The 27629-nt window shown below is 39.4% G+C and overlaps 22 non-coding genes across 22 annotated transcripts; 14 read left to right on the top strand and 8 right to left on the bottom strand.

Moving 5' to 3' along the window:
* Positions 1–993: 993 nt before the first annotated feature.
* LOC140034005 (5S ribosomal RNA) lies at positions 994–1112 on the bottom strand. The gene has a single exon (XR_011837905.1). It is a non-coding gene; the product is annotated as a 5S ribosomal RNA (ribosomal RNA).
* A 1122-nt stretch (positions 1113–2234) lies between these two features.
* On the bottom strand, positions 2235–2353 carry LOC140034017 (5S ribosomal RNA). Its single transcript, XR_011837916.1, has one exon. It is a non-coding gene; the product is annotated as a 5S ribosomal RNA (ribosomal RNA).
* A 1122-nt stretch (positions 2354–3475) lies between these two features.
* LOC140034028 (5S ribosomal RNA) lies at positions 3476–3594 on the bottom strand. Its single transcript, XR_011837927.1, has one exon. It is a non-coding gene; the product is annotated as a 5S ribosomal RNA (ribosomal RNA).
* A 1122-nt stretch (positions 3595–4716) lies between these two features.
* LOC140034040 (5S ribosomal RNA) lies at positions 4717–4835 on the bottom strand. Its single transcript, XR_011837939.1, has one exon. It is a non-coding gene; the product is annotated as a 5S ribosomal RNA (ribosomal RNA).
* A 1122-nt stretch (positions 4836–5957) lies between these two features.
* On the bottom strand, positions 5958–6076 carry LOC140034052 (5S ribosomal RNA). The gene has a single exon (XR_011837950.1). It is a non-coding gene; the product is annotated as a 5S ribosomal RNA (ribosomal RNA).
* A 1122-nt stretch (positions 6077–7198) lies between these two features.
* LOC140034063 (5S ribosomal RNA) lies at positions 7199–7317 on the bottom strand. Its single transcript, XR_011837961.1, has one exon. It is a non-coding gene; the product is annotated as a 5S ribosomal RNA (ribosomal RNA).
* Positions 7318–8439: 1122 nt separating this feature from the next.
* Positions 8440–8558, bottom strand: LOC140034074 (5S ribosomal RNA). The gene has a single exon (XR_011837972.1). It is a non-coding gene; the product is annotated as a 5S ribosomal RNA (ribosomal RNA).
* A 1122-nt stretch (positions 8559–9680) lies between these two features.
* On the bottom strand, positions 9681–9799 carry LOC140034085 (5S ribosomal RNA). The gene has a single exon (XR_011837983.1). It is a non-coding gene; the product is annotated as a 5S ribosomal RNA (ribosomal RNA).
* A 1266-nt stretch (positions 9800–11065) lies between these two features.
* LOC140034097 (5S ribosomal RNA) lies at positions 11066–11184 on the top strand. The gene has a single exon (XR_011837995.1). It is a non-coding gene; the product is annotated as a 5S ribosomal RNA (ribosomal RNA).
* A 1125-nt stretch (positions 11185–12309) lies between these two features.
* On the top strand, positions 12310–12428 carry LOC140034108 (5S ribosomal RNA). Its single transcript, XR_011838006.1, has one exon. It is a non-coding gene; the product is annotated as a 5S ribosomal RNA (ribosomal RNA).
* Positions 12429–13553: 1125 nt separating this feature from the next.
* LOC140034119 (5S ribosomal RNA) lies at positions 13554–13672 on the top strand. Its single transcript, XR_011838018.1, has one exon. It is a non-coding gene; the product is annotated as a 5S ribosomal RNA (ribosomal RNA).
* Positions 13673–14797: 1125 nt separating this feature from the next.
* LOC140034130 (5S ribosomal RNA) lies at positions 14798–14916 on the top strand. The gene has a single exon (XR_011838031.1). It is a non-coding gene; the product is annotated as a 5S ribosomal RNA (ribosomal RNA).
* Positions 14917–16041: 1125 nt separating this feature from the next.
* LOC140034691 (5S ribosomal RNA) lies at positions 16042–16160 on the top strand. Its single transcript, XR_011838551.1, has one exon. It is a non-coding gene; the product is annotated as a 5S ribosomal RNA (ribosomal RNA).
* Positions 16161–17285: 1125 nt separating this feature from the next.
* On the top strand, positions 17286–17404 carry LOC140034142 (5S ribosomal RNA). Its single transcript, XR_011838042.1, has one exon. It is a non-coding gene; the product is annotated as a 5S ribosomal RNA (ribosomal RNA).
* A 1125-nt stretch (positions 17405–18529) lies between these two features.
* Positions 18530–18648, top strand: LOC140034154 (5S ribosomal RNA). The gene has a single exon (XR_011838053.1). It is a non-coding gene; the product is annotated as a 5S ribosomal RNA (ribosomal RNA).
* Positions 18649–19773: 1125 nt separating this feature from the next.
* On the top strand, positions 19774–19892 carry LOC140034705 (5S ribosomal RNA). Its single transcript, XR_011838565.1, has one exon. It is a non-coding gene; the product is annotated as a 5S ribosomal RNA (ribosomal RNA).
* A 1125-nt stretch (positions 19893–21017) lies between these two features.
* LOC140034165 (5S ribosomal RNA) lies at positions 21018–21136 on the top strand. Its single transcript, XR_011838065.1, has one exon. It is a non-coding gene; the product is annotated as a 5S ribosomal RNA (ribosomal RNA).
* Positions 21137–22271: 1135 nt separating this feature from the next.
* Positions 22272–22390, top strand: LOC140034176 (5S ribosomal RNA). Its single transcript, XR_011838076.1, has one exon. It is a non-coding gene; the product is annotated as a 5S ribosomal RNA (ribosomal RNA).
* A 1135-nt stretch (positions 22391–23525) lies between these two features.
* LOC140034706 (5S ribosomal RNA) lies at positions 23526–23644 on the top strand. The gene has a single exon (XR_011838566.1). It is a non-coding gene; the product is annotated as a 5S ribosomal RNA (ribosomal RNA).
* A 1135-nt stretch (positions 23645–24779) lies between these two features.
* On the top strand, positions 24780–24898 carry LOC140034707 (5S ribosomal RNA). The gene has a single exon (XR_011838567.1). It is a non-coding gene; the product is annotated as a 5S ribosomal RNA (ribosomal RNA).
* Positions 24899–26033: 1135 nt separating this feature from the next.
* Positions 26034–26152, top strand: LOC140034187 (5S ribosomal RNA). Its single transcript, XR_011838087.1, has one exon. It is a non-coding gene; the product is annotated as a 5S ribosomal RNA (ribosomal RNA).
* Positions 26153–27277: 1125 nt separating this feature from the next.
* LOC140034198 (5S ribosomal RNA) lies at positions 27278–27396 on the top strand. Its single transcript, XR_011838098.1, has one exon. It is a non-coding gene; the product is annotated as a 5S ribosomal RNA (ribosomal RNA).
* Positions 27397–27629: the final 233 nt, after the last annotated feature.

Here is a 27629-nt window from a genome sequence, read left to right on the forward strand (position 1 = left end):
TTTAAGCGTCAATTCAAGCATTTTCCTCTTATCCTTTTATTTATTTACTTTATATATTTTTTTGTTATTGATTTGCACCCTGTTTTTTTCCCTCATCCCGCAACTCTAAATTATCATGAAATCAATCCTTCACGCTTGCAGTTAGGGGTGGCAATTCGGGTCCAAATCAGGTTGGCGGGTCGGGTTCGGGTCAACAGACCCGCCAGAAAATCTGTTGACCCGAACCCCGACCCGCCAACCCGTGACGGGTCAGGTATGCTGACCCGGACCCGAAAATTTCAGGTTTACGGGGCGGCGGGTCGACCCGAAATGACCCGAAACTTAATTTTAATTTATTAATTTATCACTGTAATTTCTAATAAAATCAATTTCTCACAAAACTAATTACATAATCAAGTAATAAAAATTTAAATAAATGATTCCAAATCAAATCTAAAATAAATTAAACACCGTAAAAGTGTTTTATCCCAAGCAAAATATAAAATAAATTAAAACAATACAAAAGTGAAAAATAATATAATATATTATTTGTCCAAGTATAATAATTTCAACTTCACACAAATTAAATAAATTCGTTTAGGATTAAGTAATTAATGCCTTTGAAAAAAAGAATAACTTAGTTTAGTTAGATAAAATTATTTTTATGTTTATTAAATTATTTTTAATTCGTAAACGGGTCATATCGGGTCATATCAGGTCACCACGGGTTGACCCGAAATCGACCGGTTTTCTTTTCGGGTTCATCGGGTTCGTGTTAGGTTCGTGTCGTGTCGAAAATTGCCACCCCTAGTTGCGGTGATACATTTGCGCCGACAAATTTGAGCGACGATCCGGGCTTTGATCGAGCCGTACCGTTCCTGATTTGTCTCGCGCCTTCAGATCCTCCTTCACGCTTCGACAAGAAGCAAAATATTAAGCAATCGTTCCGACGGAGCTAAATTACTACAGGATAAAGAACGAATAGGAAATTTGGATTTCGAAACAAAAAAGAGAGGGGTGCAACACGAGGACTTCCCAGGGGGTCACCCATCCTAGTACTACTCTCGCCCAAGCACGCTTAACTTCGGAGTTCTGATGGGATCCGGTGCATTAGTGCTGGTATGATCGCACCCGCCATGTTCCTTTCGCGTTATTCTTTTAAACTACCCCGTCCTGCGAAGCAGTGTGGCTTTTCTAGACCGAAATTCATTTTAAGCGTCAATTCAAGCATTTTCCTCTTATCCTTTTATTTATTTACTTTATATATTTTTTTGTTATTGATTTGCACCCTGTTTTTTTCCCTCATCCCGCAACTCTAAATTATCATGAAATCAATCCTTCACGCTTGCAGTTAGGGGTGGCAATTCGGGTCCAAATCAGGTTGGCGGGTCGGGTTCGGGTCAACAGACCCGCCAGAAAATCTGTTGACCCGAACCCCGACCCGCCAACCCGTGACGGGTCAGGTATGCTGACCCGGACCCGAAAATTTCAGGTTTACGGGGCGGCGGGTCGACCCGAAATGACCCGAAACTTAATTTTAATTTATTAATTTATCACTGTAATTTCTAATAAAATCAATTTCTCACAAAACTAATTACATAATCAAGTAATAAAAATTTAAATAAATGATTCCAAATCAAATCTAAAATAAATTAAACACCGTAAAAGTGTTTTATCCCAAGCAAAATATAAAATAAATTAAAACAATACAAAAGTGAAAAATAATATAATATATTATTTGTCCAAGTATAATAATTTCAACTTCACACAAATTAAATAAATTCGTTTAGGATTAAGTAATTAATGCCTTTGAAAAAAAGAATAACTTAGTTTAGTTAGATAAAATTATTTTTATGTTTATTAAATTATTTTTAATTCGTAAACGGGTCATATCGGGTCATATCAGGTCACCACGGGTTGACCCGAAATCGACCGGTTTTCTTTTCGGGTTCATCGGGTCCAACCCGATTCTGACCCGAATTCCCGAAACCTCAACCCAAACCCATTAATTTCGTGTTAGGTTCGTGTCGTGTCGAAAATTGCCACCCCTAGTTGCGGTGATACATTTGCGCCGACAAATTTGAGCGACGATCCGGGCTTTGATCGAGCCGTACCGTTCCTGATTTGTCTCGCGCCTTCAGATCCTCCTTCACGCTTCGACAAGAAGCAAAATATTAAGCAATCGTTCCGACGGAGCTAAATTACTACAGGATAAAGAACGAATAGGAAATTTGGATTTCGAAACAAAAAAGAGAGGGGTGCAACACGAGGACTTCCCAGGGGGTCACCCATCCTAGTACTACTCTCGCCCAAGCACGCTTAACTTCGGAGTTCTGATGGGATCCGGTGCATTAGTGCTGGTATGATCGCACCCGCCATGTTCCTTTCGCGTTATTCTTTTAAACTACCCCGTCCTGCGAAGCAGTGTGGCTTTTCTAGACCGAAATTCATTTTAAGCGTCAATTCAAGCATTTTCCTCTTATCCTTTTATTTATTTACTTTATATATTTTTTTGTTATTGATTTGCACCCTGTTTTTTTCCCTCATCCCGCAACTCTAAATTATCATGAAATCAATCCTTCACGCTTGCAGTTAGGGGTGGCAATTCGGGTCCAAATCAGGTTGGCGGGTCGGGTTCGGGTCAACAGACCCGCCAGAAAATCTGTTGACCCGAACCCCGACCCGCCAACCCGTGACGGGTCAGGTATGCTGACCCGGACCCGAAAATTTCAGGTTTACGGGGCGGCGGGTCGACCCGAAATGACCCGAAACTTAATTTTAATTTATTAATTTATCACTGTAATTTCTAATAAAATCAATTTCTCACAAAACTAATTACATAATCAAGTAATAAAAATTTAAATAAATGATTCCAAATCAAATCTAAAATAAATTAAACACCGTAAAAGTGTTTTATCCCAAGCAAAATATAAAATAAATTAAAACAATACAAAAGTGAAAAATAATATAATATATTATTTGTCCAAGTATAATAATTTCAACTTCACACAAATTAAATAAATTCGTTTAGGATTAAGTAATTAATGCCTTTGAAAAAAAGAATAACTTAGTTTAGTTAGATAAAATTATTTTTATGTTTATTAAATTATTTTTAATTCGTAAACGGGTCATATCGGGTCATATCAGGTCACCACGGGTTGACCCGAAATCGACCGGTTTTCTTTTCGGGTTCATCGGGTCCAACCCGATTCTGACCCGAATTCCCGAAACCTCAACCCAAACCCATTAATTTCGTGTTAGGTTCGTGTCGTGTCGAAAATTGCCACCCCTAGTTGCGGTGATACATTTGCGCCGACAAATTTGAGCGACGATCCGGGCTTTGATCGAGCCGTACCGTTCCTGATTTGTCTCGCGCCTTCAGATCCTCCTTCACGCTTCGACAAGAAGCAAAATATTAAGCAATCGTTCCGACGGAGCTAAATTACTACAGGATAAAGAACGAATAGGAAATTTGGATTTCGAAACAAAAAAGAGAGGGGTGCAACACGAGGACTTCCCAGGGGGTCACCCATCCTAGTACTACTCTCGCCCAAGCACGCTTAACTTCGGAGTTCTGATGGGATCCGGTGCATTAGTGCTGGTATGATCGCACCCGCCATGTTCCTTTCGCGTTATTCTTTTAAACTACCCCGTCCTGCGAAGCAGTGTGGCTTTTCTAGACCGAAATTCATTTTAAGCGTCAATTCAAGCATTTTCCTCTTATCCTTTTATTTATTTACTTTATATATTTTTTTGTTATTGATTTGCACCCTGTTTTTTTCCCTCATCCCGCAACTCTAAATTATCATGAAATCAATCCTTCACGCTTGCAGTTAGGGGTGGCAATTCGGGTCCAAATCAGGTTGGCGGGTCGGGTTCGGGTCAACAGACCCGCCAGAAAATCTGTTGACCCGAACCCCGACCCGCCAACCCGTGACGGGTCAGGTATGCTGACCCGGACCCGAAAATTTCAGGTTTACGGGGCGGCGGGTCGACCCGAAATGACCCGAAACTTAATTTTAATTTATTAATTTATCACTGTAATTTCTAATAAAATCAATTTCTCACAAAACTAATTACATAATCAAGTAATAAAAATTTAAATAAATGATTCCAAATCAAATCTAAAATAAATTAAACACCGTAAAAGTGTTTTATCCCAAGCAAAATATAAAATAAATTAAAACAATACAAAAGTGAAAAATAATATAATATATTATTTGTCCAAGTATAATAATTTCAACTTCACACAAATTAAATAAATTCGTTTAGGATTAAGTAATTAATGCCTTTGAAAAAAAGAATAACTTAGTTTAGTTAGATAAAATTATTTTTATGTTTATTAAATTATTTTTAATTCGTAAACGGGTCATATCGGGTCATATCAGGTCACCACGGGTTGACCCGAAATCGACCGGTTTTCTTTTCGGGTTCATCGGGTCCAACCCGATTCTGACCCGAATTCCCGAAACCTCAACCCAAACCCATTAATTTCGTGTTAGGTTCGTGTCGTGTCGAAAATTGCCACCCCTAGTTGCGGTGATACATTTGCGCCGACAAATTTGAGCGACGATCCGGGCTTTGATCGAGCCGTACCGTTCCTGATTTGTCTCGCGCCTTCAGATCCTCCTTCACGCTTCGACAAGAAGCAAAATATTAAGCAATCGTTCCGACGGAGCTAAATTACTACAGGATAAAGAACGAATAGGAAATTTGGATTTCGAAACAAAAAAGAGAGGGGTGCAACACGAGGACTTCCCAGGGGGTCACCCATCCTAGTACTACTCTCGCCCAAGCACGCTTAACTTCGGAGTTCTGATGGGATCCGGTGCATTAGTGCTGGTATGATCGCACCCGCCATGTTCCTTTCGCGTTATTCTTTTAAACTACCCCGTCCTGCGAAGCAGTGTGGCTTTTCTAGACCGAAATTCATTTTAAGCGTCAATTCAAGCATTTTCCTCTTATCCTTTTATTTATTTACTTTATATATTTTTTTGTTATTGATTTGCACCCTGTTTTTTTCCCTCATCCCGCAACTCTAAATTATCATGAAATCAATCCTTCACGCTTGCAGTTAGGGGTGGCAATTCGGGTCCAAATCAGGTTGGCGGGTCGGGTTCGGGTCAACAGACCCGCCAGAAAATCTGTTGACCCGAACCCCGACCCGCCAACCCGTGACGGGTCAGGTATGCTGACCCGGACCCGAAAATTTCAGGTTTACGGGGCGGCGGGTCGACCCGAAATGACCCGAAACTTAATTTTAATTTATTAATTTATCACTGTAATTTCTAATAAAATCAATTTCTCACAAAACTAATTACATAATCAAGTAATAAAAATTTAAATAAATGATTCCAAATCAAATCTAAAATAAATTAAACACCGTAAAAGTGTTTTATCCCAAGCAAAATATAAAATAAATTAAAACAATACAAAAGTGAAAAATAATATAATATATTATTTGTCCAAGTATAATAATTTCAACTTCACACAAATTAAATAAATTCGTTTAGGATTAAGTAATTAATGCCTTTGAAAAAAAGAATAACTTAGTTTAGTTAGATAAAATTATTTTTATGTTTATTAAATTATTTTTAATTCGTAAACGGGTCATATCGGGTCATATCAGGTCACCACGGGTTGACCCGAAATCGACCGGTTTTCTTTTCGGGTTCATCGGGTCCAACCCGATTCTGACCCGAATTCCCGAAACCTCAACCCAAACCCATTAATTTCGTGTTAGGTTCGTGTCGTGTCGAAAATTGCCACCCCTAGTTGCGGTGATACATTTGCGCCGACAAATTTGAGCGACGATCCGGGCTTTGATCGAGCCGTACCGTTCCTGATTTGTCTCGCGCCTTCAGATCCTCCTTCACGCTTCGACAAGAAGCAAAATATTAAGCAATCGTTCCGACGGAGCTAAATTACTACAGGATAAAGAACGAATAGGAAATTTGGATTTCGAAACAAAAAAGAGAGGGGTGCAACACGAGGACTTCCCAGGGGGTCACCCATCCTAGTACTACTCTCGCCCAAGCACGCTTAACTTCGGAGTTCTGATGGGATCCGGTGCATTAGTGCTGGTATGATCGCACCCGCCATGTTCCTTTCGCGTTATTCTTTTAAACTACCCCGTCCTGCGAAGCAGTGTGGCTTTTCTAGACCGAAATTCATTTTAAGCGTCAATTCAAGCATTTTCCTCTTATCCTTTTATTTATTTACTTTATATATTTTTTTGTTATTGATTTGCACCCTGTTTTTTTCCCTCATCCCGCAACTCTAAATTATCATGAAATCAATCCTTCACGCTTGCAGTTAGGGGTGGCAATTCGGGTCCAAATCAGGTTGGCGGGTCGGGTTCGGGTCAACAGACCCGCCAGAAAATCTGTTGACCCGAACCCCGACCCGCCAACCCGTGACGGGTCAGGTATGCTGACCCGGACCCGAAAATTTCAGGTTTACGGGGCGGCGGGTCGACCCGAAATGACCCGAAACTTAATTTTAATTTATTAATTTATCACTGTAATTTCTAATAAAATCAATTTCTCACAAAACTAATTACATAATCAAGTAATAAAAATTTAAATAAATGATTCCAAATCAAATCTAAAATAAATTAAACACCGTAAAAGTGTTTTATCCCAAGCAAAATATAAAATAAATTAAAACAATACAAAAGTGAAAAATAATATAATATATTATTTGTCCAAGTATAATAATTTCAACTTCACACAAATTAAATAAATTCGTTTAGGATTAAGTAATTAATGCCTTTGAAAAAAAGAATAACTTAGTTTAGTTAGATAAAATTATTTTTATGTTTATTAAATTATTTTTAATTCGTAAACGGGTCATATCGGGTCATATCAGGTCACCACGGGTTGACCCGAAATCGACCGGTTTTCTTTTCGGGTTCATCGGGTCCAACCCGATTCTGACCCGAATTCCCGAAACCTCAACCCAAACCCATTAATTTCGTGTTAGGTTCGTGTCGTGTCGAAAATTGCCACCCCTAGTTGCGGTGATACATTTGCGCCGACAAATTTGAGCGACGATCCGGGCTTTGATCGAGCCGTACCGTTCCTGATTTGTCTCGCGCCTTCAGATCCTCCTTCACGCTTCGACAAGAAGCAAAATATTAAGCAATCGTTCCGACGGAGCTAAATTACTACAGGATAAAGAACGAATAGGAAATTTGGATTTCGAAACAAAAAAGAGAGGGGTGCAACACGAGGACTTCCCAGGGGGTCACCCATCCTAGTACTACTCTCGCCCAAGCACGCTTAACTTCGGAGTTCTGATGGGATCCGGTGCATTAGTGCTGGTATGATCGCACCCGCCATGTTCCTTTCGCGTTATTCTTTTAAACTACCCCGTCCTGCGAAGCAGTGTGGCTTTTCTAGACCGAAATTCATTTTAAGCGTCAATTCAAGCATTTTCCTCTTATCCTTTTATTTATTTACTTTATATATTTTTTTGTTATTGATTTGCACCCTGTTTTTTTCCCTCATCCCGCAACTCTAAATTATCATGAAATCAATCCTTCACGCTTGCAGTTAGGGGTGGCAATTCGGGTCCAAATCAGGTTGGCGGGTCGGGTTCGGGTCAACAGACCCGCCAGAAAATCTGTTGACCCGAACCCCGACCCGCCAACCCGTGACGGGTCAGGTATGCTGACCCGGACCCGAAAATTTCAGGTTTACGGGGCGGCGGGTCGACCCGAAATGACCCGAAACTTAATTTTAATTTATTAATTTATCACTGTAATTTCTAATAAAATCAATTTCTCACAAAACTAATTACATAATCAAGTAATAAAAATTTAAATAAATGATTCCAAATCAAATCTAAAATAAATTAAACACCGTAAAAGTGTTTTATCCCAAGCAAAATATAAAATAAATTAAAACAATACAAAAGTGAAAAATAATATAATATATTATTTGTCCAAGTATAATAATTTCAACTTCACACAAATTAAATAAATTCGTTTAGGATTAAGTAATTAATGCCTTTGAAAAAAAGAATAACTTAGTTTAGTTAGATAAAATTATTTTTATGTTTATTAAATTATTTTTAATTCGTAAACGGGTCATATCGGGTCATATCAGGTCACCACGGGTTGACCCGAAATCGACCGGTTTTCTTTTCGGGTTCATCGGGTCCAACCCGATTCTGACCCGAATTCCCGAAACCTCAACCCAAACCCATTAATTTCGTGTTAGGTTCGTGTCGTGTCGAAAATTGCCACCCCTAGTTGCGGTGATACATTTGCGCCGACAAATTTGAGCGACGATCCGGGCTTTGATCGAGCCGTACCGTTCCTGATTTGTCTCGCGCCTTCAGATCCTCCTTCACGCTTCGACAAGAAGCAAAATATTAAGCAATCGTTCCGACGGAGCTAAATTACTACAGGATAAAGAACGAATAGGAAATTTGGATTTCGAAACAAAAAAGAGAGGGGTGCAACACGAGGACTTCCCAGGGGGTCACCCATCCTAGTACTACTCTCGCCCAAGCACGCTTAACTTCGGAGTTCTGATGGGATCCGGTGCATTAGTGCTGGTATGATCGCACCCGCCATGTTCCTTTCGCGTTATTCTTTTAAACTACCCCGTCCTGCGAAGCAGTGTGGCTTTTCTAGACCGAAATTCATTTTAAGCGTCAATTCAAGCATTTTCCTCTTATCCTTTTATTTATTTACTTTATATATTTTTTTGTTATTGATTTGCACCCTGTTTTTTTCCCTCATCCCGCAACTCTAAATTATCATGAAATCAATCCTTCACGCTTGCAGTTAGGGGTGGCAATTCGGGTCCAAATCAGGTTGGCGGGTCGGGTTCGGGTCAACAGACCCGCCAGAAAATCTGTTGACCCGAACCCCGACCCGCCAACCCGTGACGGGTCAGGTATGCTGACCCGGACCCGAAAATTTCAGGTTTACGGGGCGGCGGGTCGACCCGAAATGACCCGAAACTTAATTTTAATTTATTAATTTATCACTGTAATTTCTAATAAAATCAATTTCTCACAAAACTAATTACATAATCAAGTAATAAAAATTTAAATAAATGATTCCAAATCAAATCTAAAATAAATTAAACACCGTAAAAGTGTTTTATCCCAAGCAAAATATAAAATAAATTAAAACAATACAAAAGTGAAAAATAATATAATATATTATTTGTCCAAGTATAATAATTTCAACTTCACACAAATTAAATAAATTCGTTTAGGATTAAGTAATTAATGCCTTTGAAAAAAAGAATAACTTAGTTTAGTTAGATAAAATTATTTTTATGTTTATTAAATTATTTTTAATTCGTAAACGGGTCATATCGGGTCATATCAGGTCACCACGGGTTGACCCGAAATCGACCGGTTTTCTTTTCGGGTTCATCGGGTCCAACCCGATTCTGACCCGAATTCCCGAAACCTCAACCCAAACCCATTAATTTCGTGTTAGGTTCGTGTCGTGTCGAAAATTGCCACCCCTAGTTGCGGTGATACATTTGCGCCGACAAATTTGAGCGACGATCCGGGCTTTGATCGAGCCGTACCGTTCCTGATTTGTCTCGCGCCTTCAGATCCTCCTTCACGCTTCGACAAGAAGCAAAATATTAAGCAATCGTTCCGACGGAGCTAAATTACTACAGGATAAAGAACGAATAGGAAATTTGGATTTCGAAACAAAAAAGAGAGGGGTGCAACACGAGGACTTCCCAGGGGGTCACCCATCCTAGTACTACTCTCGCCCAAGCACGCTTAACTTCGGAGTTCTGATGGGATCCGGTGCATTAGTGCTGGTATGATCGCACCCGCCATGTTCCTTTCGCGTTATTCTTTTAAACTACCCCGTCCTGCGAAGCAGTGTGGCTTTTCTAGACCGAAATTCATTTTAAGCGTCAATTCAAGCATTTTCCTCTTATCCTTTTATTTATTTACTTTATATATTTTTTTGTTATTGATTTGCACCCTGTTTTTTTCCCTCATCCCGCAACTCTAAATTATCATGAAATCAATCCTTCACGCTTGCAGTTAGGGGTGGCAATTCGGGTCCAAATCAGGTTGGCGGGTCGGGTTCGGGTCAACAGACCCGCCAGAAAATCTGTTGACCCGAACCCCGACCCGCCAACCCGTGACGGGTCAGGTATGCTGACCCGGACCCGAAAATTTCAGGTTTACGGGGCGGCGGGTCGACCCGAAATGACCCGAAACTTAATTTTAATTTATTAATTTATCACTGTAATTTCTAATAAAATCAATTTCTCACAAAACTAATTACATAATCAAGTAATAAAAATTTAAATAAATGATTCCAAATCAAATCTAAAATAAATTAAACACCGTAAAAGTGTTTTATCCCAAGCAAAATATAAAATAAATTAAAACAATACAAAAGTGAAAAATAATATATGATTTGCACCCTGTTTTTTTCCCTCATCCCGCAACTCTAAATTATCATGAAATCAATCCTTCACGCTTGCAGTTAGGGGTGGCAATTCGGGTCCAAATCAGGTTGGCGGGTCGGGTTCGGGTCAACAGACCCGCCAGAAAATCTGTTGACCCGAACCCCGACCCGCCAACCCGTGACGGGTCAGGTATGCTGACCCGGACCCGAAAATTTCAGGTTTACGGGGCGGCGGGTCGACCCGAAATGACCCGAAACTTAATTTTAATTTATTAATTTATCACTGTAATTTCTAATAAAATCAATTTCTCACAAAACTAATTACATAATCAAGTAATAAAAATTTAAATAAATGATTCCAAATCAAATCTAAAATAAATTAAACACCGTAAAAGTGTTTTATCCCAAGCAAAATATAAAATAAATTAAAACAATACAAAAGTGAAAAATAATATAATATATTATTTGTCCAAGTATAATAATTTCAACTTCACACAAATTAAATAAATTCGTTTACAGGGTGCAAATCAATAACAAAAAAAAATATAAAGTAAATAAATAAAAGGATAAGAGGAAAATGCTTGAATTGACGCTTAAAATGAATTTCGGTCTAGAAAAGCCACACTGCTTCGCAGGACGGGGTAGTTTAAAAGAATAAAGCGAAAGGAACATGGCGGGTGCGATCATACCAGCACTAATGCACCGGATCCCATCAGAACTCCGAAGTTAAGCGTGCTTGGGCGAGAGTAGTACTAGGATGGGTGACCCCCTGGGAAGTCCTCGTGTTGCACCCCTCTCTTTTTTGTTTCGAAATCCAAATTTCCTATTCGTTCTTTATCCTGTAGTAATTTAGCTCCGTCGGAACGATTGCTTAATATTTTGCTTCTTGTCGAAGCGTGAAGGAGGATCTGAAGGCGCGAGACAAATCAGGAACGGTACGGCTCGATCAAAGCCCGGATCGTCGCTCAAATTTGTCGGCGCAAATGTATCACCGCAACTAGGGGTGGCAATTTTCGACACGACCTGAAAACACGACACGAACCTAACACGAAATTAATGGGTTTGGGTTGAGGTTTCGGGAATTCGGGTCAGAATCGGGTTGGACCCGATGAACCCGAAAAGAAAACCGGTCGATTTCGGGTCAACCCGTGGTGACCTGATATGACCCGTTTACGAATTAAAAATAATTTAATAAACATAAAAATAATTTTATCTAACTAAACTAAGTTATTCTTTTTTTCAAAGGCATTAATTACTTAATCCTAAACGAATTTATTTAATTTGTGTGAAGTTGAAATTATTATACTTGGACAAATAATATATTATATTATTTTTCACTTTTGTATTGTTTTAATTTATTTTATATTTTGCTTGGGATAAAACACTTTTACGGTGTTTAATTTATTTTAGATTTGATTTGGAATCATTTATTTAAATTTTTATTACTTGATTATGTAATTAGTTTTGTGAGAAATTGATTTTATTAGAAATTACAGTGATAAATTAATAAATTAAAATTAAGTTTCGGGTCATTTCGGGTCGACCCGCCGCCCCGTAAACCTGAAATTTTCGGGTTCGGGTCAGCATACCTGACCCGTCACGGGTTGGCGGGTCGGGGTTCGGGTCAACAGATTTTCTGGCGGGTCTGTTGACCCGAACCCGACCCGCCAACCTGATTTGGACCCGAATTGCCACCCCTAACTGCAAGCGTGAAGGATTGATTTCATGATAATTTAGAGTTGCGGGATGAGGGAAAAAAACAGGGTGCAAATCAATAACAAAAAAAAATATAAAGTAAATAAATAAAAGGATAAGAGGAAAATGCTTGAATTGACGCTTAAAATGAATTTCGGTCTAGAAAAGCCACACTGCTTCGCAGGACGGGGTAGTTTAAAAGAATAAAGCGAAAGGAACATGGCGGGTGCGATCATACCAGCACTAATGCACCGGATCCCATCAGAACTCCGAAGTTAAGCGTGCTTGGGCGAGAGTAGTACTAGGATGGGTGACCCCCTGGGAAGTCCTCGTGTTGCACCCCTCTCTTTTTTGTTTCGAAATCCAAATTTCCTATTCGTTCTTTATCCTGTAGTAATTTAGCTCCGTCGGAACGATTGCTTAATATTTTGCTTCTTGTCGAAGCGTGAAGGAGGATCTGAAGGCGCGAGACAAATCAGGAACGGTACGGCTCGATCAAAGCCCGGATCGTCGCTCAAATTTGTCGGCGCAAATGTATCACCGCAACTAGGGGTGGCAATTTTCGACACGACCTGAAAACACGACACGAACCTAACACGAAATTAATGGGTTTGGGTTGAGGTTTCGGGAATTCGGGTCAGAATCGGGTTGGACCCGATGAACCCGAAAAGAAAACCGGTCGATTTCGGGTCAACCCGTGGTGACCTGATATGACCCGTTTACGAATTAAAAATAATTTAATAAACATAAAAATAATTTTATCTAACTAAACTAAGTTATTCTTTTTTTCAAAGGCATTAATTACTTAATCCTAAACGAATTTATTTAATTTGTGTGAAGTTGAAATTATTATACTTGGACAAATAATATATTATATTATTTTTCACTTTTGTATTGTTTTAATTTATTTTATATTTTGCTTGGGATAAAACACTTTTACGGTGTTTAATTTATTTTAGATTTGATTTGGAATCATTTATTTAAATTTTTATTACTTGATTATGTAATTAGTTTTGTGAGAAATTGATTTTATTAGAAATTACAGTGATAAATTAATAAATTAAAATTAAGTTTCGGGTCATTTCGGGTCGACCCGCCGCCCCGTAAACCTGAAATTTTCGGGTTCGGGTCAGCATACCTGACCCGTCACGGGTTGGCGGGTCGGGGTTCGGGTCAACAGATTTTCTGGCGGGTCTGTTGACCCGAACCCGACCCGCCAACCTGATTTGGACCCGAATTGCCACCCCTAACTGCAAGCGTGAAGGATTGATTTCATGATAATTTAGAGTTGCGGGATGAGGGAAAAAAACAGGGTGCAAATCAATAACAAAAAAAAATATAAAGTAAATAAATAAAAGGATAAGAGGAAAATGCTTGAATTGACGCTTAAAATGAATTTCGGTCTAGAAAAGCCACACTGCTTCGCAGGACGGGGTAGTTTAAAAGAATAAAGCGAAAGGAACATGGCGGGTGCGATCATACCAGCACTAATGCACCGGATCCCATCAGAACTCCGAAGTTAAGCGTGCTTGGGCGAGAGTAGTACTAGGATGGGTGACCCCCTGGGAAGTCCTCGTGTTGCACCCCTCTCTTTTTTGTTTCGAAATCCAAATTTCCTATTCGTTCTTTATCCTGTAGTAATTTAGCTCCGTCGGAACGATTGCTTAATATTTTGCTTCTTGTCGAAGCGTGAAGGAGGATCTGAAGGCGCGAGACAAATCAGGAACGGTACGGCTCGATCAAAGCCCGGATCGTCGCTCAAATTTGTCGGCGCAAATGTATCACCGCAACTAGGGGTGGCAATTTTCGACACGACCTGAAAACACGACACGAACCTAACACGAAATTAATGGGTTTGGGTTGAGGTTTCGGGAATTCGGGTCAGAATCGGGTTGGACCCGATGAACCCGAAAAGAAAACCGGTCGATTTCGGGTCAACCCGTGGTGACCTGATATGACCCGTTTACGAATTAAAAATAATTTAATAAACATAAAAATAATTTTATCTAACTAAACTAAGTTATTCTTTTTTTCAAAGGCATTAATTACTTAATCCTAAACGAATTTATTTAATTTGTGTGAAGTTGAAATTATTATACTTGGACAAATAATATATTATATTATTTTTCACTTTTGTATTGTTTTAATTTATTTTATATTTTGCTTGGGATAAAACACTTTTACGGTGTTTAATTTATTTTAGATTTGATTTGGAATCATTTATTTAAATTTTTATTACTTGATTATGTAATTAGTTTTGTGAGAAATTGATTTTATTAGAAATTACAGTGATAAATTAATAAATTAAAATTAAGTTTCGGGTCATTTCGGGTCGACCCGCCGCCCCGTAAACCTGAAATTTTCGGGTTCGGGTCAGCATACCTGACCCGTCACGGGTTGGCGGGTCGGGGTTCGGGTCAACAGATTTTCTGGCGGGTCTGTTGACCCGAACCCGACCCGCCAACCTGATTTGGACCCGAATTGCCACCCCTAACTGCAAGCGTGAAGGATTGATTTCATGATAATTTAGAGTTGCGGGATGAGGGAAAAAAACAGGGTGCAAATCAATAACAAAAAAAAATATAAAGTAAATAAATAAAAGGATAAGAGGAAAATGCTTGAATTGACGCTTAAAATGAATTTCGGTCTAGAAAAGCCACACTGCTTCGCAGGACGGGGTAGTTTAAAAGAATAAAGCGAAAGGAACATGGCGGGTGCGATCATACCAGCACTAATGCACCGGATCCCATCAGAACTCCGAAGTTAAGCGTGCTTGGGCGAGAGTAGTACTAGGATGGGTGACCCCCTGGGAAGTCCTCGTGTTGCACCCCTCTCTTTTTTGTTTCGAAATCCAAATTTCCTATTCGTTCTTTATCCTGTAGTAATTTAGCTCCGTCGGAACGATTGCTTAATATTTTGCTTCTTGTCGAAGCGTGAAGGAGGATCTGAAGGCGCGAGACAAATCAGGAACGGTACGGCTCGATCAAAGCCCGGATCGTCGCTCAAATTTGTCGGCGCAAATGTATCACCGCAACTAGGGGTGGCAATTTTCGACACGACCTGAAAACACGACACGAACCTAACACGAAATTAATGGGTTTGGGTTGAGGTTTCGGGAATTCGGGTCAGAATCGGGTTGGACCCGATGAACCCGAAAAGAAAACCGGTCGATTTCGGGTCAACCCGTGGTGACCTGATATGACCCGTTTACGAATTAAAAATAATTTAATAAACATAAAAATAATTTTATCTAACTAAACTAAGTTATTCTTTTTTTCAAAGGCATTAATTACTTAATCCTAAACGAATTTATTTAATTTGTGTGAAGTTGAAATTATTATACTTGGACAAATAATATATTATATTATTTTTCACTTTTGTATTGTTTTAATTTATTTTATATTTTGCTTGGGATAAAACACTTTTACGGTGTTTAATTTATTTTAGATTTGATTTGGAATCATTTATTTAAATTTTTATTACTTGATTATGTAATTAGTTTTGTGAGAAATTGATTTTATTAGAAATTACAGTGATAAATTAATAAATTAAAATTAAGTTTCGGGTCATTTCGGGTCGACCCGCCGCCCCGTAAACCTGAAATTTTCGGGTTCGGGTCAGCATACCTGACCCGTCACGGGTTGGCGGGTCGGGGTTCGGGTCAACAGATTTTCTGGCGGGTCTGTTGACCCGAACCCGACCCGCCAACCTGATTTGGACCCGAATTGCCACCCCTAACTGCAAGCGTGAAGGATTGATTTCATGATAATTTAGAGTTGCGGGATGAGGGAAAAAAACAGGGTGCAAATCAATAACAAAAAAAAATATAAAGTAAATAAATAAAAGGATAAGAGGAAAATGCTTGAATTGACGCTTAAAATGAATTTCGGTCTAGAAAAGCCACACTGCTTCGCAGGACGGGGTAGTTTAAAAGAATAAAGCGAAAGGAACATGGCGGGTGCGATCATACCAGCACTAATGCACTGGATCCCATCAGAACTCCGAAGTTAAGCGTGCTTGGGCGAGAGTAGTACTAGGATGGGTGACCCCCTGGGAAGTCCTCGTGTTGCACCCCTCTCTTTTTTGTTTCGAAATCCAAATTTCCTATTCGTTCTTTATCCTGTAGTAATTTAGCTCCGTCGGAACGATTGCTTAATATTTTGCTTCTTGTCGAAGCGTGAAGGAGGATCTGAAGGCGCGAGACAAATCAGGAACGGTACGGCTCGATCAAAGCCCGGATCGTCGCTCAAATTTGTCGGCGCAAATGTATCACCGCAACTAGGGGTGGCAATTTTCGACACGACCTGAAAACACGACACGAACCTAACACGAAATTAATGGGTTTGGGTTGAGGTTTCGGGAATTCGGGTCAGAATCGGGTTGGACCCGATGAACCCGAAAAGAAAACCGGTCGATTTCGGGTCAACCCATGGTGACCTGATATGACCCGTTTACGAATTAAAAATAATTTAATAAACATAAAAATAATTTTATCTAACTAAACTAAGTTATTCTTTTTTTCAAAGGCATTAATTACTTAATCCTAAACGAATTTATTTAATTTGTGTGAAGTTGAAATTATTATACTTGGACAAATAATATATTATATTATTTTTCACTTTTGTATTGTTTTAATTTATTTTATATTTTGCTTGGGATAAAACACTTTTACGGTGTTTAATTTATTTTAGATTTGATTTGGAATCATTTATTTAAATTTTTATTACTTGATTATGTAATTAGTTTTGTGAGAAATTGATTTTATTAGAAATTACAGTGATAAATTAATAAATTAAAATTAAGTTTCGGGTCATTTCGGGTCGACCCGCCGCCCCGTAAACCTGAAATTTTCGGGTTCGGGTCAGCATACCTGACCCGTCACGGGTTGGCGGGTCGGGGTTCGGGTCAACAGATTTTCTGGGGGGTCTGTTGACCCGAACCCGACCCGCCAACCTGATTTGGACCCGAATTGCCACCCCTAACTGCAAGCGTGAAGGATTGATTTCATGATAATTTAGAGTTGCGGGATGAGGGAAAAAAACAGGGTGCAAATCAATAACAAAAAAAAATATAAAGTAAATAAATAAAAGGATAAGAGGAAAATGCTTGAATTGACGCTTAAAATGAATTTCGGTCTAGAAAAGCCACACTGCTTCGCAGGACGGGGTAGTTTAAAAGAATAAAGCGAAAGGAACATGGCGGGTGCGATCATACCAGCACTAATGCACCGGATCCCATCAGAACTCCGAAGTTAAGCGTGCTTGGGCGAGAGTAGTACTAGGATGGGTGACCCCCTGGGAAGTCCTCGTGTTGCACCCCTCTCTTTTTTGTTTCGAAATCCAAATTTCCTATTCGTTCTTTATCCTGTAGTAATTTAGCTCCGTCGGAACGATTGCTTAATATTTTGCTTCTTGTCGAAGCGTGAAGGAGGATCTGAAGGCGCGAGACAAATCAGGAACGGTACGGCTCGATCAAAGCCCGGATCGTCGCTCAAATTTGTCGGCGCAAATGTATCACCGCAACTAGGGGTGGCAATTTTCGACACGACCTGAAAACACGACACGAACCTAACACGAAATTAATGGGTTTGGGTTGAGGTTTCGGGAATTCGGGTCAGAATCGGGTTGGACCCGATGAACCCGAAAAGAAAACCGGTCGATTTCGGGTCAACCCGTGGTGACCTGATATGACCCGTTTACGAATTAAAAATAATTTAATAAACATAAAAATAATTTTATCTAACTAAACTAAGTTATTCTTTTTTTCAAAGGCATTAATTACTTAATCCTAAACGAATTTATTTAATTTGTGTGAAGTTGAAATTATTATACTTGGACAAATAATATATTATATTATTTTTCACTTTTGTATTGTTTTAATTTATTTTATATTTTGCTTGGGATAAAACACTTTTACGGTGTTTAATTTATTTTAGATTTGATTTGGAATCATTTATTTAAATTTTTATTACTTGATTATGTAATTAGTTTTGTGAGAAATTGATTTTATTAGAAATTACAGTGATAAATTAATAAATTAAAATTAAGTTTCGGGTCATTTCGGGTCGACCCGCCGCCCCGTAAACCTGAAATTTTCGGGTTCGGGTCAGCATACCTGACCCGTCACGGGTTGGCGGGTCGGGGTTCGGGTCAACAGATTTTCTGGCGGGTCTGTTGACCCGAACCCGACCCGCCAACCTGATTTGGACCCGAATTGCCACCCCTAACTGCAAGCGTGAAGGATTGATTTCATGATAATTTAGAGTTGCGGGATGAGGGAAAAAAACAGGGTGCAAATCAATAACAAAAAAAAATATAAAGTAAATAAATAAAAGGATAAGAGGAAAATGCTTGAATTGACGCTTAAAATGAATTTCGGTCTAGAAAAGCCACACTGCTTCGCAGGACGGGGTAGTTTAAAAGAATAAAGCGAAAGGAACATGGCGGGTGCGATCATACCAGCACTAATGCACCGGATCCCATCAGAACTCCGAAGTTAAGCGTGCTTGGGCGAGAGTAGTACTAGGATGGGTGACCCCCTGGGAAGTCCTCGTGTTGCACCCCTCTCTTTTTTGTTTCGAAATCCAAATTTCCTATTCGTTCTTTATCCTGTAGTAATTTAGCTCCGTCGGAACGATTGCTTAATATTTTGCTTCTTGTCGAAGCGTGAAGGAGGATCTGAAGGCGCGAGACAAATCAGGAACGGTACGGCTCGATCAAAGCCCGGATCGTCGCTCAAATTTGTCGGCGCAAATGTATCACCGCAACTAGGGGTGGCAATTTTCGACACGACCTGAAAACACGACACGAACCTAACACGAAATTAATGGGTTTGGGTTGAGGTTTCGGGAATTCGGGTCAGAATCGGGTTGGATCCGATGAACCCGAAAAGAAAACCGGTCGATTTCGGGTCAACCCGTGGTGACCTGATATGACCCGTTTACGAATTAAAAATAATTTAATAAACATAAAAATAATTTTATCTAACTAAACTAAGTTATTCTTTTTTTCAAAGGCATTAATTACTTAATCCTAAACGAATTTATTTAATTTGTGTGAAGTTGAAATTATTATACTTGGACAAATAATATATTATATTATTTTTCACTTTTGTATTGTTTTAATTTATTTTATATTTTGCTTGGGATAAAACACTTTTACGGTGTTTAATTTATTTTAGATTTGATTTGGAATCATTTATTTAAATTTTTATTACTTGATTATGTAATTAGTTTTGTGAGAAATTGATTTTATTAGAAATTACAGTGATAAATTAATAAATTAAAATTAAGTTTCGGGTCATTTCGGGTCGACCCGCCGCCCCGTAAACCTGAAATTTTCGGGTTCGGGTCAGCATACCTGACCCGTCACGGGTTGGCGGGTCGGGGTTCGGGTCAACAGATTTTCTGGCGGGTCTGTTGACCCGAACCCGACCCGCCAACCTGATTTGGACCCGAATTGCCACCCCTAACTGCAAGCGTGAAGGATTGATTTCATGATAATTTAGAGTTGCGGGATGAGGGAAAAAAACAGGGTGCAAATCAATAACAAAAAAAAATATAAAGTAAATAAATAAAAGGATAAGAGGAAAATGCTTGAATTGACGCTTAAAATGAATTTCGGTCTAGAAAAGCCACACTGCTTCGCAGGACGGGGTAGTTTAAAAGAATAAAGCGAAAGGAACATGGCGGGTGCGATCATACCAGCACTAATGCACCGGATCCCATCAAAACTCCGAAGTTAAGCGTGCTTGGGCGAGAGTAGTACTAGGATGGGTGACCCCCTGGGAAGTCCTCGTGTTGCACCCCTCTCTTTTTTGTTTCGAAATCCAAATTTCCTATTCGTTCTTTATCCTGTAGTAATTTAGCTCCGTCGGAACGATTGCTTAATATTTTGCTTCTTGTCGAAGCGTGAAGGAGGATCTGAAGGCGCGAGACAAATCAGGAACGGTACGGCTCGATCAAAGCCCGGATCGTCGCTCAAATTTGTCGGCGCAAATGTATCACCGCAACTAGGGGTGGCAATTTTCGACACGACCTGAAAACACGACACGAACCTAACACGAAATTAATGGGTTTGGGTTGAGGTTTCGGGAATTCGGGTCAGAATCGGGTTGGACCCGATGAACCCGAAAAGAAAACCGGTCGATTTCGGGTCAACCCGTGGTGACCTGATATGACCCGTTTACGAATTAAAAATAATTTAATAAACATAAAAATAATTTTATCTAACTAAACTAAGTTATTCTTTTTTTCAAAGGCATTAATTACTTAATCCTAAACGAATTTATTTAATTTGTGTGAAGTTGAAATTATTATACTTGGACAAATAATATATTATATTATTTTTCACTTTTGTATTGTTTTAATTTATTTTATATTTTGCTTGGGATAAAACACTTTTACGGTGTTTAATTTATTTTAGATTTGATTTGGAATCATTTATTTAAATTTTTATTACTTGATTATGTAATTAGTTTTGTGAGAAATTGATTTTATTAGAAATTACAGTGATAAATTAATAAATTAAAATTAAGTTTCGGGTCATTTCGGGTCGACCCGCCGCCCCGTAAACCTGAAATTTTCGGGTTCGGGTCAGCATACCTGACCCGTCACGGGTTGGCGGGTCGGGGTTCGGGTCAACAGATTTTCTGGCGGGTCTGTTGACCCGAACCCGACCCGCCAACCTGATTTGGACCCGAATTGCCACCCCTAACTGCAAGCGTGAAGGATTGATTTCATGATAATTTAGAGTTGCGGGATGAGGGAAAAAAACAGGGTGCAAATCAATAACAAAAAAAAATATAAAGTAAATAAATAAAAGGATAAGAGGAAAATGCTTGAATTGACGCTTAAAATGAATTTCGGTCTAGAAAAGCCACACTGCTTCGCAGGACGGGGTAGTTTAAAAGAATAAAGCGAAAGGAACATGGCGGGTGCGATCATACCAGCACTAATGCACCGGATCCCATCAGAACTCCGAAGTTAAGCGTGCTTGGGCGAGAGTAGTACTAGGATGGGTGACCCCCTGGGAAGTCCTCGTGTTGCACCCCTCTCTTTTTTGTTTCGAAATCCAAATTTCCTATTCGTTCTTTATCCTGTAGTAATTTAGCTCCGTCGGAACGATTGCTTAATATTTTGCTTCTTGTCGAAGCGTGAAGGAGGATCTGAAGGCGCGAGACAAATCAGGAACGGTACGGCTCGATCAAAGCCCGGATCGTCGCTCAAATTTGTCGGCGCAAATGTATCACCGCAACTAGGGGTGGCAATTTTCGACACGACCTGAAAACACGACACGAACCTAACACGAAATTAATGGGTTTGGGTTGAGGTTTCGGGAATTCGGGTCAGAATCGGGTTGGACCCGATGAACCCGAAAAGAAAACCGGTCGATTTCGGGTCAACCCGTGGTGACCTGATATGACCCGATATGACCCGTTTACGAATTAAAAATAATTTAATAAACATAAAAATAATTTTATCTAACTAAACTAAGTTATTCTTTTTTTCAAAGGCATTAATTACTTAATCCTAAACGAATTTATTTAATTTGTGTGAAGTTGAAATTATTATACTTGGACAAATAATATATTATATTATTTTTCACTTTTGTATTGTTTTAATTTATTTTATATTTTGCTTGGGATAAAACACTTTTACGGTGTTTAATTTATTTTAGATTTGATTTGGAATCATTTATTTAAATTTTTATTACTTGATTATGTAATTAGTTTTGTGAGAAATTGATTTTATTAGAAATTACAGTGATAAATTAATAAATTAAAATTAAGTTTCGGGTCATTTCGGGTCGACCCGCCGCCCCGTAAACCTGAAATTTTCGGGTTCGGGTCAGCATACCTGACCCGTCACGGGTTGGCGGGTCGGGGTTCGGGTCAACAGATTTTCTGGCGGGTCTGTTGACCCGAACCCGACCCGCCAACCTGATTTGGACCCGAATTGCCACCCCTAACTGCAAGCGTGAAGGATTGATTTCATGATAATTTAGAGTTGCGGGATGAGGGAAAAAAACAGGGTGCAAATCAATAACAAAAAAAAATATAAAGTAAATAAATAAAAGGATAAGAGGAAAATGCTTGAATTGACGCTTAAAATGAATTTCGGTCTAGAAAAGCCACACTGCTTCGCAGGACGGGGTAGTTTAAAAGAATAAAGCGAAAGGAACATGGCGGGTGCGATCATACCAGCACTAATGCACCGGATCCCATCAGAACTCCGAAGTTAAGCGTGCTTGGGCGAGAGTAGTACTAGGATGGGTGACCCCCTGGGAAGTCCTCGTGTTGCACCCCTCTCTTTTTTGTTTCGAAATCCAAATTTCCTATTCGTTCTTTATCCTGTAGTAATTTAGCTCCGTCGGAACGATTGCTTAATATTTTGCTTCTTGTCGAAGCGTGAAGGAGGATCTGAAGGCGCGAGACAAATCAGGAACGGTACGGCTCGATCAAAGCCCGGATCGTCGCTCAAATTTGTCGGCGCAAATGTATCACCGCAACTAGGGGTGGCAATTTTCGACACGACCTGAAAACACGACACGAACCTAACACGAAATTAATGGGTTTGGGTTGAGGTTTCGGGAATTCGGGTCAGAATCGGGTTGGACCCGATGAACCCGAAAAGAAAACCGGTCGATTTCGGGTCAACCCGTGGTGACCTGATATGACCCGATATGACCCGTTTACGAATTAAAAATAATTTAATAAACATAAAAATAATTTTATCTAACTAAACTAAGTTATTCTTTTTTTCAAAGGCATTAATTACTTAATCCTAAACGAATTTATTTAATTTGTGTGAAGTTGAAATTATTATACTTGGACAAATAATATATTATATTATTTTTCACTTTTGTATTGTTTTAATTTATTTTATATTTTGCTTGGGATAAAACACTTTTACGGTGTTTAATTTATTTTAGATTTGATTTGGAATCATTTATTTAAATTTTTATTACTTGATTATGTAATTAGTTTTGTGAGAAATTGATTTTATTAGAAATTACAGTGATAAATTAATAAATTAAAATTAAGTTTCGGGTCATTTCGGGTCGACCCGCCGCCCCGTAAACCTGAAATTTTCGGGTTCGGGTCAGCATACCTGACCCGTCACGGGTTGGCGGGTCGGGGTTCGGGTCAACAGATTTTCTGGCGGGTCTGTTGACCCGAACCCGACCCGCCAACCTGATTTGGACCCGAATTGCCACCCCTAACTGCAAGCGTGAAGGATTGATTTCATGATAATTTAGAGTTGCGGGATGAGGGAAAAAAACAGGGTGCAAATCAATAACAAAAAAAAATATAAAGTAAATAAATAAAAGGATAAGAGGAAAATGCTTGAATTGACGCTTAAAATGAATTTCGGTCTAGAAAAGCCACACTGCTTCGCAGGACGGGGTAGTTTAAAAGAATAAAGCGAAAGGAACATGGCGGGTGCGATCATACCAGCACTAATGCACCGGATCCCATCAGAACTCCTACGTTAAGCGTGCTTGGGCGAGAGTAGTACTAGGATGGGTGACCCCCTGGGAAGTCCTCGTGTTGCACCCCTCTCTTTTTTGTTTCGAAATCCAAATTTCCTATTCGTTCTTTATCCTGTAGTAATTTAGCTCCGTCGGAACGATTGCTTAATATTTTGCTTCTTGTCGAAGCGTGAAGGAGGATCTGAAGGCGCGAGACAAATCAGGAACGGTACGGCTCGATCAAAGCCCGGATCGTCGCTCAAATTTGTCGGCGCAAATGTATCACCGCAACTAGGGGTGGCAATTTTCGACACGACCTGAAAACACGACACGAACCTAACACGAAATTAATGGGTTTGGGTTGAGGTTTCGGGAATTCGGGTCAGAATCGGGTTGGACCCGATGAACCCGAAAAGAAAACCGGTCGATTTCGGGTCAACCCGTGGTGACCTGATATGACCCGATATGACCCGTTTACGAATTAAAAATAATTTAATAAACATAAAAATAATTTTATCTAACTAAACTAAGTTATTCTTTTTTTCAAAGGCATTAATTACTTAATCCTAAACGAATTTATTTAATTTGTGTGAAGTTGAAATTATTATACTTGGACAAATAATATATTATATTATTTTTCACTTTTGTATTGTTTTAATTTATTTTATATTTTGCTTGGGATAAAACACTTTTACGGTGTTTAATTTATTTTAGATTTGATTTGGAATCATTTATTTAAATTTTTATTACTTGATTATGTAATTAGTTTTGTGAGAAATTGATTTTATTAGAAATTACAGTGATAAATTAATAAATTAAAATTAAGTTTCGGGTCATTTCGGGTCGACCCGCCGCCCCGTAAACCTGAAATTTTCGGGTTCGGGTCAGCATACCTGACCCGTCACGGGTTGGCGGGTCGGGGTTCGGGTCAACAGATTTTCTGGCGGGTCTGTTGACCCGAACCCGACCCGCCAACCTGATTTGGACCCGAATTGCCACCCCTAACTGCAAGCGTGAAGGATTGATTTCGTGATAATTTAGAGTTGCGGGATGAGGGAAAAAAACAGGGTGCAAATCAATAACAAAAAAAAATATAAAGTAAATAAATAAAAGGATAAGAGGAAAATGCTTGAATTGACGCTTAAAATGAATTTCGGTCTAGAAAAGCCACACTGCTTCGCAGGACGGGGTAGTTTAAAAGAATAAAGCGAAAGGAACATGGCGGGTGCGATCATACCAGCACTAATGCACCGGATCCCATCAGAACTCCTACGTTAAGCGTGCTTGGGCGAGAGTAGTACTAGGATGGGTGACCCCCTGGGAAGTCCTCGTGTTGCACCCCTCTCTTTTTTGTTTCGAAATCCAAATTTCCTATTCGTTCTTTATCCTGTAGTAATTTAGCTCCGTCGGAACGATTGCTTAATATTTTGCTTCTTGTCGAAGCGTGAAGGAGGATCTGAAGGCGCGAGACAAATCAGGAACGGTACGGCTCGATCAAAGCCCGGATCGTCGCTCAAATTTGTCGGCGCAAATGTATCACCGCAACTAGGGGTGGCAATTTTCGACACGACCTGAAAACACGACACGAACCTAACACGAAATTAATGGGTTTGGGTTGAGGTTTCGGGAATTCGGGTCAGAATCGGGTTGGACCCGATGAACCCGAAAAGAAAACCGGTCGATTTCGGGTCAACCCGTGGTGACCTGATATGACCCGATATGACCCGTTTACGAATTAAAAATAATTTAATAAACATAAAAATAATTTTATCTAACTAAACTAAGTTATTCTTTTTTTCAAAGGCATTAATTACTTAATCCTAAACGAATTTATTTAATTTGTGTGAAGTTGAAATTATTATACTTGGACAAATAATATATTATATTATTTTTCACTTTTGTATTGTTTTAATTTATTTTATATTTTGCTTGGGATAAAACACTTTTACGGTGTTTAATTTATTTTAGATTTGATTTGGAATCATTTATTTAAATTTTTATTACTTGATTATGTAATTAGTTTTGTGAGAAATTGATTTTATTAGAAATTACAGTGATAAATTAATAAATTAAAATTAAGTTTCGGGTCATTTCGGGTCGACCCGCCGCCCCGTAAACCTGAAATTTTCGGGTTCGGGTCAGCATACCTGACCCGTCACGGGTTGGCGGGTCGGGGTTCGGGTCTACAGATTTTCTGGCGGGTCTGTTGACCCGAACCCGACCCGCCAACCTGATTTGGACCCGAATTGCCACCCCTAACTGCAAGCGTGAAGGATTGATTTCGTGATAATTTAGAGTTGCGGGATGAGGGAAAAAAACAGGGTGCAAATCAATAACAAAAAAAAATATAAAGTAAATAAATAAAAGGATAAGAGGAAAATGCTTGAATTGACGCTTAAAATGAATTTCGGTCTAGAAAAGCCACACTGCTTCGCAGGACGGGGTAGTTTAAAAGAATAAAGCGAAAGGAACATGGCGGGTGCGATCATACCAGCACTAATGCACCGGATCCCATCAGAACTCCGAAGTTAAGCGTGCTTGGGCGAGAGTAGTACTAGGATGGGTGACCCCCTGGGAAGTCCTCGTGTTGCACCCCTCTCTTTTTTGTTTCGAAATCCAAATTTCCTATTCGTTCTTTATCCTGTAGTAATTTAGCTCCGTCGGAACGATTGCTTAATATTTTGCTTCTTGTCGAAGCGTGAAGGAGGATCTGAAGGCGCGAGACAAATCAGGAACGGTACGGCTCGATCAAAGCCCGGATCGTCGCTCAAATTTGTCGGCGCAAATGTATCACCGCAACTAGGGGTGGCAATTTTCGACACGACCTGAAAACACGACACGAACCTAACACGAAATTAATGGGTTTGGGTTGAGGTTTCGGGAATTCGGGTCAGAATCGGGTTGGACCCGATGAACCCGAAAAGAAAACCGGTCGATTTCGGGTCAACCCGTGGTGACCTGATATGACCCGTTTACGAATTAAAAATAATTTAATAAACATAAAAATAATTTTATCTAACTAAACTAAGTTATTCTTTTTTTCAAAGGCATTAATTACTTAATCCTAAACGAATTTATTTAATTTGTGTGAAGTTGAAATTATTATACTTGGACAAATAATATATTATATTATTTTTCACTTTTGTATTGTTTTAATTTATTTTATATTTTGCTTGGGATAAAACACTTTTACGGTGTTTAATTTATTTTAGATTTGATTTGGAATCATTTATTTAAATTTTTATTACTTGATTATGTAATTAGTTTTGTGAGAAATTGATTTTATTAGAAATTACAGTGATAAATTAATAAATTAAAATTAAGTTTCGGGTCATTTCGGGTCGACCCGCCGCCCCGTAAACCTGAAATTTTCGGGTTCGGGTCAGCATACCTGACCCGTCACGGGTTGGCGGGTCGGGGTTCGGGTCAACAGATTTTCTGGCGGGTCTGTTGACCCGAACCCGACCCGCCAACCTGATTTGGACCCGAATTGCCACCCCTAACTGCAAGCGTGAAGGATTGATTTCATGATAATTTAGAGTTGCGGGATGAGGGAAAAAAACAGGGTGCAAATCAATAACAAAAAAAAATATAAAGTAAATAAATAAAAGGATAAGAGGAAAATGCTTGAATTGACGCTTAAAATGAATTTCGGTCTAGAAAAGCCACACTGCTTCGCAGGACGGGGTAGTTTAAAAGAATAAAGCGAAAGGAACATGGCGGGTGCGATCATACCAGCACTAATGCACCGGATCCCATCAGAACTCCGAAGTTAAGCGTGCTTGGGCGAGAGTAGTACTAGGATGGGTGACCCCCTGGGAAGTCCTCGTGTTGCACCCCTCTCTTTTTTGTTTCGAAATCCAAATTTCCTATTCGTTCTTTATCCTGTAGTAATTTAGCTCCGTCGGAACGATTGCTTAATATTTTGCTTCTTGTCGAAGCGTGAAGGAGGATCTGAAGGCGCGAGACAAATCAGGAACGGTACGGCTCGATCAAAGCCCGGATCGTCGCTCAAATTTATCGGCGCAAATGTATCACCGCAACTAGGGGTGGCAATTTTCGACACGACCTGA

Source organism: Coffea arabica, unplaced genomic scaffold, assembly GCF_036785885.1.
Source record: "Coffea arabica cultivar ET-39 unplaced genomic scaffold, Coffea Arabica ET-39 HiFi ptg000200l, whole genome shotgun sequence".
Taxonomy (NCBI): domain Eukaryota; kingdom Viridiplantae; phylum Streptophyta; class Magnoliopsida; order Gentianales; family Rubiaceae; genus Coffea; species Coffea arabica.